This window comes from Citrus sinensis, chromosome 5 (genome assembly GCF_022201045.2).
Source record: "Citrus sinensis cultivar Valencia sweet orange chromosome 5, DVS_A1.0, whole genome shotgun sequence".
NCBI classification, from domain to species: domain Eukaryota; kingdom Viridiplantae; phylum Streptophyta; class Magnoliopsida; order Sapindales; family Rutaceae; genus Citrus; species Citrus sinensis.
In genome coordinates this window covers 19,217,476-19,231,995 of record NC_068560.1, presented here as the reverse complement: position 1 = coordinate 19,231,995, position 14,520 = coordinate 19,217,476, and positions in this window count along the sequence as shown.

Genomic DNA, 14,520 nt, shown 5'->3' with positions numbered 1-14,520 from the left:
GGAATATATAAGAGAAAGGGTGCAAACGCTGGTTAGAGAGGCTACTCTACAAGGAGATGGGATTTATAAGGGTGTCTGAGACTGGCTAAATAGAGTTGCTGAATTCAGTGAAGGGGTTGCAAAATCCATCATTGATGGTGAAGATAGAGTTAAGGTGTTCTACTTCAAAGGGTTGTGCCCAAATTTGATTTCTCCTTACAAGCTTGGTAAACAAGCAGCAGAGGCCGCAAACGAAGCTGATAAACTTCTGAAAAAAAGCGAATTTAACATCTGTAATCATGTTTCCTACCGTCCTGCTCCAGAGAGTACAGAATATGTGCAAGTGAAAGATTACGTAGCCTTTTATTATAATATCTTTTCACTCTATTAACTTAAAAAAGATTGACTTCAATGTTAAAAATGTAACAGTATATACATTTTATAATAATTTCAATATTTAAAAAACATTTGAATACTTTGCAATCTTATATTATATTAAACTAAATTTTATAATATATAGAAACATAATATTAAAATAAATATATAAAATTTTAAGTTAGGCTTAATATTATTTAAAATAATTTTAATATCATTAATACATGAGATATATTATATTAATTATAAATTTTATTTAATCTAAATATATATTTAAAGTTTTTATACTAAAAATAGATATATTATTAAAATAAATATAACAACTAACATTTTAAAAATTAATACTGAAATTAAAATTATAAATTATATTAATCTACTAGAAAGATTAATCTATTTGACACTAGCAGCGGACAATGAGGTCACGGCATAGGACAAGCAGTTATCGTGACCCATGGACTTTTCTACTTCTTTTGAAAAAAAAAAATAATCAAAATCAAAGTCATTGAAGTGCGTTTGATGATTTGCTGTTTAGCTTCTCTCTCAAATGCTTTTCGAGTGCCTCCAGTATCTGCTTTTATATAAGCTTTTGTCTTTAATCATTCATTCAAGCTTTCGCTAAGAGTGATGCAGCACGTAAATATAGAAGCATTGACAGCCGTAGCCAGGAGCTCTTCGGTATTTGAAGCAAGAATGGTTGTTTGGCTTTGTGCATTGAAAGAGAAAAGAAAATGAAAGACTAATTTCATTAATACAATTTAATTAATTAATTTAAAATAATAAGCAAATAATAATGATGAAATTAATTAATAAAAAGAAGAAAATGAAAATTGCACGTGCTATTAGCATAAACCAATTGCCGGAATGAGGTCACTTTGTAGACAAATGATTCTGGAATCAGAACTTGGGCCAGCTTTGGGTTATGGATCCAAAATAAAAATAAGGTGGGCCACATGGTCCCTTATGATCAATAAAAATCGATTGAAAAGGATGGTATGGTGAGTGCAAGAGAAACGCCAATGGCAGATCAAGGGATGAAGATACGAGCTCACTTGTAACGTGGTATAGTTCATCATGGCTGGCTTTCCTATAAGTTCAGGTCCTTTGAATACTTTCAATGACCTTATTAGTCAGGAATTTAACAATAATTTATATTTTTTACATCCAAGAACGGTTTTAAGCATAGGCAAATTAGACCTATAATAGCAAATCCTCTTTTTTAACAATTAAACAATTAGGAAGTCTCCCTTTTTATTTTTGGTATTACTTATAATGGCAAATCTTCTTTTTTAGGCCTCTTTTTAGTTAGTAATCATCTTATAATTAAGAATTTTTACACACATTCTATATTTGATAACCTTAATATTAAAGATCTCTAATTAATAGTATTATCTAATTGTTAATTTATTATTAGTTTTTCCAAGAAAAAAAATTAAATTCTTTATCTATTTAAAAAAGTTTATTATTTAACATTATAAATTTTTGCGCTATTCTGTATAAAGAAAATTATTATATTTATTGGTTCACTTTTGAATTAAAAAAAGGTTTATTAAATAATAGTTCTAGAGGAAGTAAAAAAGATATCTTCTTGGAAATGTTTCAAACCCATGAGTTTAGATCTGTTTGATAATTTGTCGAATTTGCCCACATCTGAAATTAGTATGATTTTACAGGTTATATTATTTAATTGGCTATTTCATTAAAAAAAACACACACACACAAGGATTTTTATTTGATGGTAGAAGTTAAGTTGTTTTTCAGTGATAAATAATGTTGTTTCCAAATTTAATTGACATTCTATGTGGTAGTAATTCAATTTTATAGAAGCACGTGGATAAAAGGACAAAAACACATCTAGTATTTAATATTGGATATGGATATAGATTTTATCCATATAGATATGGAGATCCATGGATATCCATGTATATTTTTATTTTTATTATATAAAAATAATAATATAAAATAGTAAAATTCCAATATCAAATTTGGCTATTAAGCAAGTTTCCCTGCACGTGGCTCGTCCGTGCTTTCCGAGGCGCTGCCTGTGACTCAGCATGAGAGAAGGGGGCGGAACTGCATACTTTCGTGTTCAGAGGATTGTCCAAGTGAGTAGGCAGCGCCTACCAAGCAAAGCTTTCTTGAAGAGGGTTCCTTTTCAGCGCCCGCCTTTTATTTAGATGTTGGGGCAAGGCAAGCCCCAGGAAAGTATAGGTTGGCTCCCAGCTCCATCTCGGCCGGCATCCTGCTCTCGAGGGAGTGGAGTATATATATACGCGACGAAGGTCTGACAAAGTCCGGCAGAGGTCCGACAACTTTCTAGCGAAGCCGACGGTGGTCCGACGACCTTCCGGTGATGTCCAGCAGTAGTCCGGCGGCTTTCCGGTGGAGGTCAATTTATAATATTAAATTAATAAAATAAAATAATAATTATTAATGGCATTAAATAAGTTAAAAAATTAAAGGGTCATTTTGGAAGCTTTAGTTTTTAATATAAGAGGAATTTAAATTCTTCACTAGTTAATATAAGAGGAAATTAGATTTTGTTGTTTTTTTTCATTTTAGTTTAACAATATAAATTTTTTTAACTTTAAATGGATAAATTAATTGGATTTTGGATATCCATTAAATATCCATACCCATCTAATATCTAATTGGATATTTTTAAAAATATTTATATCCATATCTAAAAATATATCCAATCCAATTAGATTAGATATATGGATATCCAATTTGGATAGACCAATTTTTCATCCCTAATTTTAAGCTTTTCAAATAGTGTCCATTTAGAAGTGCAAAAAAACAATCATACATACCTGTACAAGGAAAGCCATGTCAACATCAATCTATAGAGAGATGAACATGTTAATGGTATCGGACGAGCTATTGGAACGGGAAACATCAAATCTGTAGAGCTATTTGTACTATAATAGAAATTCCAAGAGCATTTACTTCTAAGTACTAGGGACCGCGGATATAGTTACAGTCGACTGCATTTAGGAGGCAGTAAGGTAGACACAAAAATTTGCGACAAGAGCTGATCTCTTCATTCCCCTGTTTAGTAATAAAAAAATAAAAATACAGGAGAAACAGGGCACTCTTTTCATTCCCCTGTTTGATAACAATAAAAACAAAACAGAGGAGAAACGCGGGCTCTGTTTTCATTCCCCTGTTTTTCTTTTCGGTTTCGCGATTTTAAAATTCTACACTCATTTAAAAAAAAAAAAGTTATTCCAAGACGATTTTCTATTTTCATATAGACGTTTATTTATTAACCAAAATTTAAAAAGTGTAATTCTAAACTTATCCTTGTGCTTTAATCTTGGAGGGGTTTTTCATTTTTTCTACACTGGCCATATCCATTAATGATGAAAGTTCTTATCATTAATTGCTTTGGAAATGAGTGAGCACAGTATGACCTCTAAGAGAATTTATTAATTGGACAAGTTATATAACACCTTTGATATGGCTCCTAGACCTGTATGCAATTTGTGTCTTTTAGTTTTGCTTTGAATTCTTTTTTAATTAAATGAGTCCGGATTAGGTCAGTGGCAGATAAAAGAGTCGGTTTTTCCGTTACTAAGCTTTTCATGCATGAAAATTTTTATTTATTTTTTTGTTTTATAGGTTCTCTGTGAATGCCATTAGAAATGAGATTGACTAATTCAAACTTCCTTTTCCCCCTTAGCATCCAATCGTGTGAGGCAAGGGCAACTAATGAGTCCCTTTTGATGAGAACCTTTGTCCAAGCAAAAAGCAGAGGTCAATTGCTAATACCGTACTGTTATTAGTTTCAGTGCTTAAATTGCTCCATAAGTTTGCATTTTAAAGTCTGTCTTAATTTCTGAGGTATACTGCTAATGAGACCTCCAGCCAAGTTCAAGTTTGTTGTGGTGGCTACTTTGTCATATAACTGACTGTGAGAGGCCATCAATCAGCTCTGTTTTGTATTTTTGTACCTTTTTTTTTCGTATAATGATCAATCAAATGTTAGCCCTTAGATTGCATCCAATATTTATTGATTGTCTAATATTAGGATATAAACTAAATTCATAAGACATTCCCTTATTGATATTCATTCCGACACGTCCTAGTCTTTTGCCTTGTAGAAATGCTTGTGGTTGAAGAGCTTTACAGAGAGGCTGTCGTCAGTACTGCTCGAAAATTGATTATATTGAATCAGAAAACTTGACCAGATAAGGTCTGTGTGCATGAGAATACTTGAGGAAAGCTTCACAATAGTTTACGGCCGGATCTGCACTCTTCGCTCTATATGTGTCCTCAATATAAATGGCTCAAATACATGTGTTATGGTCTTTTAATATAAAATACCATTATCTCATGCGTTATGGTCTTATCATTGTATTCTTAAAAACTATATAAAATACCATTATCTCTGCTTTTGTAGCTATTGAATTCGACTTTCACAACATAAATATTTATTAGCAACAACTTAAAATCCAAACAAATCTAACATGCAATGTATGAATTACATATTATGATTAAACAGATTTTGATTATTTAATATTAAAATATATTATCATTAATATCTTAAGGATAGGTAACACTCACATAATTTTTTTAAAAATCAAACCCAAATTATATGCATTGTTAATGTGCACTATTGTCTAATATTTGGATTTTACTAATTTACAACTGCTATAACTTACGGCCTCTTCAAACATAATGTGGGTCCTACCAAGTGTTAAATTTTTTACATTATTTTTGAAGGAACTGTAAATTACAGCTGCTGTAACTTAGCAGCACCTCCAATATTTTACTTTACTTCCCCTAATATTTTACTTTACTTTTATATCTTTACAAAACAATGCCAACAAGACAACAATGTATGAAATAAATAAAATAAATAAACAAAGAACTGACAGCAAAATTAGGGCTATCATTGGTTTCTCATGGTGTGAACTCTGGACAATCCTCCCTGATCCCATCCAAAACTCCTGCGTAGTGTGAATATTTGACGATTCTCCCATATCCCTCCAAAAATTTGTCATATTGCGAAAAGCAATGTCAATTGCAATGTCGTTTCCATTAGTCATAGTGGCAGATAAGACTAGAATTTGTTGAAACCCCTGGACTTATTTTTCCTTTTGAAAATAATTTTGTAGAACCTCATATCGTGAATAACAGACAATAAAACTCTTTTTTTAATTATAATATTTTTTAAATTTATTAACTAAAAATTTTAATTTTAATATTTTATAATAAATATAAGCACGATATTAAAATAAATATAATAATATATACATATTAAAATAATTTCAATACCTAAAAATATTTTAATATTTTACAATCTCGTATTCTATTAAACCAAATTATAATAAATAGAGACATAATATTCAAATAAATATATAAATTTTTTAATTATTTTCAATATCATATAAAATAATTTTAATATTATTAAAACATGAGAAATATTATATTAATTATAAAATCTATTTAACCCAAGGATTTGTTTAAAATTTTTATAATAAATATATTATTAAAATAAATATATTAAATTACATTTTAAAAATTAATTATTTAAATTATACATACTAGTCTACTAGAAAATTTAAACTATTTAAATCATATTAACATTTAGTAAAAAAATTTTGCAGTCATTTTTTTTTTGGTTACCATCTACTAAGAGTACTATAGTCAAAAAGGATATTAGTGTTCTTTATTAAAATTTTGGGGTCTACATGCTATTTTTCTAAAAATTTTAAGGGTGTCATTTTATTTTTGGAAAAAATAACAATTTCATTTAAACAGCTAAAATGGAAAAAAATAACAATTTCATTTTGGGGTCTACATGGCTATTTTCTAAAATTTTAATGGTGTCATTTTATTTTTGGAAAAAAATAACAATTTCATTTAAACAGCTAAAATGGTGAATAGTACAATGCTACAATGGCGTAAATGGAAGGTAAAAAGTAATCAAAATGACCAACAGTCTAACACCTCAGTAAGTACATAAGGTCAAAGTTTGTTACATGTGGTCAGGGCCATTTAGTCTCTGAGTGGGTCCTGCATGTCATTTTTGGGCATTTCATCTTCTTTAGTATTGAAGATTAAATGTTGACGACATTTTCAAAATTTTGGAAGACCCATCATACTTTTGGATGGGTGTCATTATTTGATATTATCATTATATGACAAAATAAAATTGGATGTAACACTTGTTTCGCGTTGTGTGAACTTTTGACAATTCCCCCATATCCCCCAAAAATCTTTCACCATTTTGGGAAGATGCCATTTATTTTCATTTTCATCATTGATAGTGGCAGATAATGGGGTCTGGGGACGGACCATAAATTATTGTGATCCATGGACTTTTCTAATTTTTTTTCCCTTTGGATAGTTGTCGCTATTTGAGAAGGAGATAGAGATAAAGTTTTTTAATCAAATGCCCATTTTATTTAACATGGAAGAAGATCTTTAAACTCTAAGCGAGGCTATCACTTCAACAGATGCAGCCTTCAAGAAAGAGGTAACAAGTGATGAGATAGATTCATTATTGTCTAATCAAACAAGGACATTGGTAGATGTATCAGGATCTTAAGTTAGATTGGAATTTGATACATTGTTGTTGGTAATGTTGGTTCAAATCTTTAAAGCGAGGTTGGATGCAAAATGGTTCACACCAAAGAAGTGATTTAGGAAGTTAATTAACGTTATTTTAGATAATTTATAATTCTAGAATATTTATTATTTTATGATTTTCTATTTTAGTTTAGTCAATTATGGTATGTATCTTAATCTTTTATTTCCATTATAATTATGATTTAAATTTTCTTTTTAGGTTAACTTAGGAAAGCGGGTTTCTTTTATTATAAATAAAGATGTCTGTAATAAAAAAAATAAAGATGTCTTGTCATTGTTTTCAGAACTTCAAGTTCAATTATCAATAAAACCCCTCTTTTATAATTTCCTCTAGGATTATTTATCAAAATCTCTCTTGTAGAGTCGTTTGGATTAGAGTGTCATTTAATTTCGTATTACGCATTATTAAAAATCTCATTGAGTCATTTGGATTAGAACGATATCTAATCATACTTCGATTAGAGCATAAGCTAATCGCGTTAGCTTGATCTAGTACTAAAACGATATCTAGTATTTCACCCTATCAATTCCGCTTCCGCTACGCCTCGCTCCATCTATTGTTATCAAAGCGATTCTGTGCGAATCGCTCATCTTTCCTAGATACACTATACCTATCCAAACCAAATCCATAAAAAAAAATATTTACAAATTTGAAAACCCTACCCGTCACATCAACCTCCACCGCCGATCAGCCAGCCAACACCACCATAAACCTGACTAGCCACCATCGACCAAGCCTTGGTCATTGCTGCCTCAACCGCCGCTTGAACAGCCACAAATCACCAACACAAACCGGCGGCTCCACCAAGCAACCCACCACCATTCAGCCACTTTCTCCACCAGCCACCTCCACCAACAAACTCGCTGGCCTCTGTTGACCAAAAACTGACCAACTTCAGCCCTTGATCGCCGCCTGCTGTCACTACACGAAACAACAATCCACGAGTGCTTCCTACAAGCGCCGCCACCAAAACACCTTCTTTTTCCGTCAATTTACACCACCACCATAATCCCTAGCAGTCGGCAACCGTAAATCCAGTCTTCCGCCACTGTAAAGCCACCATAAACCAAAAGCAACATCACCAAAATCAAATGCCAATTCAAGTGGGATTTCCCCCAATTCAAGTTGCTGAATATAAAAAGGACTCATGAAAACTACCTAAAGTTTCAAATATTGTTATTCAGCAACCACTTTTAGGTTACATTAGTTTCAACTCAAATTTTATATAAATAATTTATAACTCCCATTATGATTATAAAAAAATTGTAGCAATTGTGGTTATATCACATGAAAAAAAAATCTAATTAAAGAAATTGACATTATAACTTAAGGGATAGTTGCTCTTTTAATCATTAGAATTTATGTCAATTATCCAGCTTATTCTTGCATTCTTAAAAACTATATACAAAACCATTATCTCTGCTTTTGTAGCTATTGAATTTGACTTTGACAACATAAATATTTATTAGCAACAACTTAAAATTCAACAAATCTAATATGTAATGTATGAAATACAAATAATAATTAAACAAATTTTGATTATTTAATATTAAGATATAATCACATTAATATCATAAGGATAGGTGGTACTCAAATAATCTTTTAAAAATCAAACCCAAATTATATGCATTATTAATATGCATTATTGTCTAATATTTAGATTTTGTTAAGTTATAACTGCTGTAACTTAAGTCTCTTAAAAAATATGTGGGTCCCAACACCTATTAAATTTTTTACATTATTTTTGAAAAAATTGCAAGTTATATCAGTTGTAACTTAACGGCACCCCTAGTATTTTACTTTACTTTTATACCTTTACAAAAATAATAATATATGAAATAAATAAAATAAATAAATAAAGAACTGACAACAAAATTAGGCCTATCATTAGTTTCTCGTGGTGTGAACTCTTAACAATCCTCCCCTATCCCATCTAAAGCTCTCATGTGGTGTGAACGTTTGACAATTCTCCCATATCCCTCCAATAATCTGTCATATTGCGAAAAACAATGTCAATTGCAATGTCATTTTCCATTAGTCATAGTGGTAGATAGGACCAGAATTTTTTGAAACCCCTGAGGCCCTGAACTTGTTTTTCCTTTTGAAAATAAGAAAAGGACACCCGTCTGGAGAAATAATTTTGTAGAACCTCATATCGTGAATAACGGACAATAAGACTTTTTTTTTTAATTATAATATTTTTAAATTTGTTAACTAAAAAATTAACTCTAATAATTTATGATAAATATAAATAGGATATTAGAATAAATAGAATAATATATACATGATAAATATAAATAGGATATTAGAATAAATATAATAATATATACATATTAAAATAATTTCAATATCTAAAAATTTTAATATTTTACAATCTCGTATTCTATTAAACCAAATTATAATAAATAGAGACATAATGTTCAAATAAATATATAAAAATTTAGGTTATTTTCAATATCATATAAAATAATTTTAATATTATTAATACATGAGAAATATTATATTAATTGTAAAATCTATTTAACCTAAGGATTTAGTTAAAATTTTAAAATAATTACAAATATTTTATAAATACAAATAAATTAATTTACATTTAAAAATTAATTATTTAAATTATATATATTAGTCTATTGGAAAATTTAAATTATTTAAATAATATTTGCATTTCGTAAAAAATTTTAAGTCAATTTTTTTTATTACCACCTGCTAAGGGTATTGTAGTCAAGGGGAATATTGGTATTCTTTATTAAAAATTTGGGATCTACATGATTATTTTTTTAAATTTTAATGGTGTCATTTTACTTTTGACAAAAATAAAATTCCATTTAAACAGCTAAAATGGTGAATAATACAGTGCTACGGTGGCGTAAATGGAAGGTAGGAAACAATCAAAATGAACAGTCTAACGTCACAGTAGGCATATAAGGTCAAAGTTTGTTACATCCCAATACAACAAGTTTGAAACTTTGCACCTTCTGAAATGAAACAAACTTACTTGGATATTGGCGATTAGTGAGAAAAGCCCTTTTTCAAAAGCAACCTTAGGGTACCGAGTGTTACAGATTCAATGAACCACAAGTACTTATTTACATTGTAGTATATCAAAGGCACCAATTTCTTCTGATCTGTTAAGGAAAACAAGAAAAGTAAAAAGAAAAGAAAAAGGTTACTTGTGCCACACAACCTTGATGCCTAGCTACATGGTACATTCTCTTTGTGTGTTTGAACTGATTAACAATAATGGTGCCTTTACTTCTTGGATTGGGGAATCGGAATCCAAAATCGAAATCATTAATGATGAAGGCAGGGATCCAAATAAGAATTATGGGGCCACCCAAATTTAGAAATGAGGAATGGAAGATTGATTCCCAAGGAAGGTGGTGGGAACCAATCCCCCATTCCCAAGATTGACCATTTTGCCCCCTCACAAACTATAAAATGTCTATTTTGTCCTCAATTAAAAAATTATTATGATTAATTAATATATGTTTATAATTTATTAATATAACTATTCTAATCAATTTATACATTTTACATTTATTATTATTATTATTATTAAATAATTAATATATTTTGAATTATTATTATTATTATTATCATCATCATTATTATTGTTATGAATGATAAAATTTTTTACAATTAATTAGTATATTAATATATTATTGACAATAATTAATAATAATAATAATTTTTGAATAAATTAATATGTATAATTAATTACTGAATTTTAACATTTTCCAATTATTCTATTATTTGGACTTATCGAGAACTTACATGAAGAGTAGCTAGCTTGCTAGCATATATAAGGTTTAATTTGAACGCATGCAGCATTGAGAAGATACAACACAGAAATAAAATTTCCGCTTGCGATCTTTTCATTTCCCTGTTTAATAACAAGCAAAATAGAGGATAAACAGGGACTCTGTTTTAATTCCCCTATTTTTCTGTTTGGTGATTTTAAAATTTTATGTCTATATTTATCAAAAAAAGTTATCCAAAATTATTATCTATTTTTGATACACGTTGATTTATTTAAAAAAAATTAAAAACTCCAATTCTAAACTTATCGTTGTGCTTTGACCTTAGGGTTGGTTTTTCTTTTTTTTTACGTAGGCCAGAACATTAATGAAGAAAGTTTTCATCGTTAATTGCTTTTGACCTAGGAGAATTTATTACTCGGACAAATTAACACCATTGTCCTTTGATGCGGCTCCTAGATATCTATGCAATTTGAGTCATTTACTTTTGCTTTGTAATCTTTTTTAAATGAGTCCCGATTGGTTCATTGGCAGATAAATGAGTCGGTTTTTCTGTTTTTATTTTATTTTATTTTATTTTTTTGAAAGACGGTTTTTCTGTTACGAAGCTTTTCATGGATGAATTTTTTTTTTTAATTTTATAGATTCTCTGCGAGTGCAGTTAGAACTACCGAGTTTTGTTAGGTAGAAGGGTATTTAAGTAAATCTGCCCACAATGAAGAATAGTTCAGAACAGTTGAGGAAGCATGAGAATAAATGTGTCTTCAAAATAAATGGCTCAAATATATGCGTTATGATCTTTTAATATTTCGCCTCTGATATTGCCCACATTGCTTACTGCAACACATAAAGCACTTCGCTTACCCCAAATCCTGATAGGGAAGTATAAATATATGCTTCCGAAATAGCGCAACTCTCCATAATTATTTAATATGCCTCTCAATGAAGCAATCACCTTCATGTTGAGTCATTAGATTTAGTTATTTTATTGCCTTAAATAAATCCTATTTATTAGGAAAGTAACTGTTAGCTTAAATATTTCTTCTCCATGATTCACGATTTGTTAGAGTGGAAAATGGGTAGTTTGTTTTTCAGTTTTCTTCCCTTACTTTTGTACGACTATAAGTCAATTGTTTTGCATTTGAATCAGATAAGATTTATTCTGCAATTCTACAGAGTTGTGTGCTAAGCCTCTTATACCCAACAAAACTGGTATCAGAGCCTAAGGAACTGCAGTTTTCTTAGTGAGATTGATATTGCAGAAGAGTAAAACACCAGTTTGAGTGTCAAGAAAATATTCTGAAAGAAGTTCTTTTGCTATGGCAACAGAGAATAGCTTTGTTCAACCTTCCATACCTCGGTTTGATGGTTTTTATGACCATTGGTCAATGTTGATGGAGAATTTTATGAGATCGAAGGAATACTGGAGCTTGATAGAAACTGGGATTCCCACAGTTGCAGATGGAGCTCAACCTACAGCAGCAGAACGCAAAGCCATTGATGAGGCAAAACTCAAGGATCTGAAAGTGAAGAATTACCTGTTTTAAGCCATTGACAGAACCATCATTGAAACCATCCTCAATAAGGAGACATCCAAGAGCATTTGGGAGTCAATGAAGCAGAAATATCAAGGAACTACACGGGTGAAACGAGCTCAGTTACAAGCACTTCGCAGAGAATTTGAGATACTGCAGATGAAGGGAGGAGAAACTGTAGATCAATACTTTGGTCGGACATTAACCATTGTTAATAAAATGAAAGCTCAGGGTGAAGATATGAAGCCAATTGTTATTATTGAGAAGATTTTGAGATCAATGACTTCAAAATTCAACTGTGTAGTCTGCTCTATTGAAGAATCTCATGATCTCACCACAATGAGCATTGATGAGCTTCAGAGTAGTTTACTTGTTCATGAGCAAAGGATGCAAACTCCTTCAGTAGAAGAGCAGGCTCTTAAGGTGACACATGAAGACATAAGTGGAGCAAGGGGCAGGGGAAGAGGAGGCTTTCGAGGTAGAGGAAGAGGAAGAGGTAGACAGCCATTCAACAAAGCTTTGGTGGAATGCTACAATTGTCACAAATTAGGACATTTTCAATATGAGTGTCCTCAATGGGAAGGAGGTGCCAATTATGCAGAATTAGATGAAAGTGAAGAAATGCTTTTGATGGCATATGCTGACTTCAATGATGACAAGAATAAAGAGGCTTGGTTTCTTGACTCGGGATGCAGTAATCACATGAACGGAAGCAAGGAATGGTTCACTGATATTGATGAACAATTTCGTCAATCAGTGAAGCTGGGCAATGACATAAAGATGGCAGTAAAAGGAAGAGGTAATGTCAAATTTCAAGTCAATGGAATTACGCAAGTCATCACAAATGTGTATTATGTGCCAGAATTAAAAAATAACCTCCTAAGCATCGGACAACTACAAGAAAAAGGGGTTACAATATTAATTAAAGATGGGGTGTGTGGAGTTTATCATCTAAGGAAAGGGCTGATCATGCAAACTACAATGTCCACCAACCGAATGTTTGTCATCCTAGTGACCAAGTTGCCTACAAACTCAACCTGCTTTCAAGCTATTTCTGAGGATAACACACATTTGTGGCATTGTCGCTATGGGCATCTCAGTTTCAATGGATTGAAAACCTTGCAGCATAAAGAGATGGTGAAGGGGTTACCTATAATGAAGATGCCGAGTAAGCTATGCACAGATTGCATGATAGGGAAGCAACACAGGAAATCAATACCAAAGAAAAGCTTGTGGCGAGCTACACACAAGTTACAATTGGTGCATTCTGACCTCTGTGGACCTATCACACCTGCTTCAAGTAGTGGAAAGAGGTATCTAATCACTTTTATTGATGATTATAGTCGAAAGGTGTGGGTTTCTTTTCTGTCTGAGAAATCTCACGCACTTGAAGCTTTTAAAATCTTTAAAATTTCTGTTGAAAAAGAAACAGGTTGCTCCATTAAAGGACTTCGAACAGATAAGGGAGGAGAATTCACCTCGCATGAGTTTACTGCATTTTGTAGTGAACATGGCATAAACAAACAATTAACAGCAGCCTATACCCCTCAGCAAAATGGAGTGGCGGAGAGGAAAAATCGAACCATTATGAATATGGTTCGAAACATGCTGTCTGGGAAGAGTGTTCCAAAATGTTTTTGGCCTGAAGCAGTTAATTGGACTGTTCATGTTCTTAATCGAAGTCCAACATTAGTAGTCAAAGACAAGACGCCGGAAGAAGCATAGAGCAATCACAAACCAACAGTTCACTATTTCAGAGTATTCAGCTGTGTTGCTCATGTCTTGGTACCTGAAGCAAAGAGAAAGAAACTTGATGATAAAAGCATTAAATGTGTCATGCTAGGAATGAGTGCAGAATCCAAAGCATATCGTCTCTATGATCCTTCAACAAACCGAGTTGTGATTAGTAGAGATGTTGAATTTGAAGAAGACAAATGCTCGGATTGGGGAAGACGTACTGATGCAGCAAAGCTGGATGTGTTAGATTGGGGAGAAAGTGAAGAAGAAAGCAATTATGATACCTTTGACAGTGAAGAAGAAGAAGGTAATGAAGCTGCCTCAAATGATTCATCAAGTTCAAGCCAATCTTTAGGGGAAGATCAGGAAGTAGGGAGGACACGGAGCCAACCCACTTGGATGGAAGATTTTGTAAGTGGAGAAGGTTTGTCTGAAGAGGAAGAACTAACCAATTTTGTGTTTTTTACATCTGTAGCCGATCCAACCACATTTGAAGAAGCAAACAAAAGTGTTCGATAGAGAAAAATAATGGATCAAG